Here is a 2,942-nt window from a genome sequence, read left to right as displayed (position 1 = left end):
CGTGGGGGAAGGGTTTGAGGAGGGGTGGGGGAAACCCAGAGCCTATGAAACTGTGTCACATAATGCAATGTAATTAATAATTTAAAAATAAATATAATAATTAAAAAATAAATAAATCTGAGTCAGACCAAGTCAAAGAAAAATACAAAGAAAAATGCTGCAACTAACACGTGATAATAGCAAGGTAGCAGGATACGAATCCAGTATGCAATAACATGATTTTTCATAATATTCAAAAGGAAACCAGAAAGACATATTTGAGTAAAAATTAAACTACATATGAAATTTATATGTATCTTTATGTCAAAAACAATGAGAGAAGTTCTAAAAGGTGGAAAAAAATATTCTCATGATACAAAGACAGTATGTTCTAAATGTTAATTCTTCCTTTCTTTCTGTGTACGTTCAATATATTGTCTAACAAGTTCTCTGGAAGATATTTCTGAATAGTGAGAAACCTAATGCTAAAATGTGTGAATAAAGCAAAGATGTAGAATTCCCAAAACACTACAGCAGAATTAAGGTAGAAAACTTATAAAACATCAGTTAAGTACCTACTATGCAGTCATATATTTAGAAGAGTTAAAGCATCACTTGAATGTATGGGGTCTTTTGGCAATGTGGAATAGCATGTAAAACCATAACCTGTGATGTGATGCCAGCATCCCATATGGGAGGCACTTTGTCTCCCAGCTGTTTAACTTCCCATCCAGCTTCCCTGTTAATGGCCTGGAAAAAGCAGCTGCAGACAGGCATGTGCTTGGGACCCTGGCCTTTGCCTAGCCCAGGCACACCCACTAGCACTCTTGAGTTAACCAGCATGTGTGAGACCCTTTCTCTCTCTCTCTCTATTTCTCTGGTTCTAATTTTCAAGCAAATAAATCTTCAAAAACTAGAATATATAACTTGGGATGTTGATACTTTACATGGTTGTTACTTCTTTGAGTTCAGTTTCCACTTCCAATTCCAGCTTTCAGCAAATAGTCAGTAGGCAATGAATCAAATCTTCTGGTGCTTGTCACTCATGGAAATTACCCAAATTGAGTTCCTTGCTGCTGACTTCAGTCTGGCCCAGCCTATGGCAGGATTGTGAGGGGTGAACTACAAGAAGTAATATTTTTCTGTCTGTATCTATCTCTCTCCTTGCCCTTCAAATAAGTGAAAAATAATCATAATTAAAAAACTAGTACTAAAAAGGAGAGTCATTTAAAATAATAGTTATTATCAGTTCTCAGGCTCTTGGCTAGGATCAAGTGTGGTATAAAATAATATTTATATAACGAACTTGGATTTGGTTAAATACAAGCAAAGGATGATCCTGTAATGATCACAAAACTGTAATTATTCCCTGTTAAATATGTCTTTGTTTTGCTAAGGACACTACAATGAGGATATAAAGAATTTCCACAGACTGTGGGACGTATGTGTAAAGATATATATATGATAAAAACTGTATGAAAGAAAACTCTTAGCTTTCAATAAAAAGGGAAACAAACAAACTGATTAAAAATGGACAAATGTTTTGGGCAGACATCTCACCAAAGAATGTATGTAAATTTAAAATAAGAATGGGAAAAACCTACTTAGCATCATTTTTTATTAGAACAATTCTATTTAGAATGAGATACCATGAGAATCCTATTAAAATGACAAAGTTTTTAAAAAATGTACTGACATAACCAAATGTTTTCAATGACACTAAACAATAAAAAGATTTCTGTAGTACTGGTGACAAAGCAAAGTCAAATGGCTACTTTAAAAACAGTTTGGCAACGTCTTCCAAAGCTGAACATTATCTTTTTAAGCAATTCAAATATGCTTCTAAGTATTATCAAATTGATTTAAAAATGGATATTGACAGAAACTTGCACATGCATATTTATACAAGGTTTGTTCACAAGGGCACAGAAACTAGAAAAAAATCAAAATGCCTTTCTATAGGTTAATAGAAAAGCAGAGTAGAGGACAACTGTTGTATAGAATGCTGTTCAGCCATAAACGGTAATATTCTATCAAATATGCAAAGCATATATGTGTCTTTTTTTAAAGATTTATTTGTTTTTATTGAAAAGCCAGAGATACAGAGAGTAGGAGAGACAGAGAAGAAAGTCTTCCCTGAAATGATTCACTCTCCAAGTGACCACAATGGATGGAGTTGTGCTGATCCAAAGCCAGGAGCCAAGAACTTGATCTTCAGTGTTTACCACAAGGGTGCAGGATCCCAAGGGTTTAGGCCATCCTCGGCTGCTTTCCCAAGCCACAAGCAGGGAGCTGGATGGGAAGTGGAGCTGCCGGCATTAGAACCGGCACCCATATGGGATCCTGGCATGTTCAAGGAGGACTTTAGCCACTAGGCCACTAGGCCGGGTCTGCATATATGAATCTAAGTTGCTATTATAAAGTGAAAAATGCAAATTTATAGTGTCTAAACATATCTGTGTTTAACAGACACGGGAGCATAGGACAGGATAAATAAAATATTGGCCTATTATTAAACAAATAAACTACTCCATATGATGCCATATGTGTAGAAACAAAACTTTCACTAACACTCATACACTCTGGGCCAAGCTTGCTGGTGTGGTGACTAAATTCTCGCCCTATAACCACTGGGAATTCATGCGGACACCTGTTCCTATCCAGCCTGCTCCACTCCACATCCAGCTCCCTGCTCCCTGCTCATAGCCTGGGAAAGCAGTAGAGGTTGGTCCAAAGGCTTGTGACCCTGCACCTGAGTAGGAGACCACAAAGAAGCTCCTGGCTCCTAGCTTCAGAAAAATTCAGCTCTACCCATTGAGGAGTATACCAGTGAACACATTTGCTCTGTTACTCCTTCTCTCTTTCCAATAAAAAATAAATCTTAAAACAAACAAACAAATATAAAACATTCAACACAAAGCCCTTAGAGTATAGAAAGCTTAAAAAATGAATTAAATAAAAGG

The sequence above is a fragment of the Ochotona princeps genome, chromosome 1 (assembly GCF_030435755.1).
Source record: "Ochotona princeps isolate mOchPri1 chromosome 1, mOchPri1.hap1, whole genome shotgun sequence".
Classification (NCBI taxonomy): Eukaryota; Metazoa; Chordata; class Mammalia; order Lagomorpha; family Ochotonidae; genus Ochotona; species Ochotona princeps.
This window is presented reverse-complemented; position numbering follows the sequence as displayed.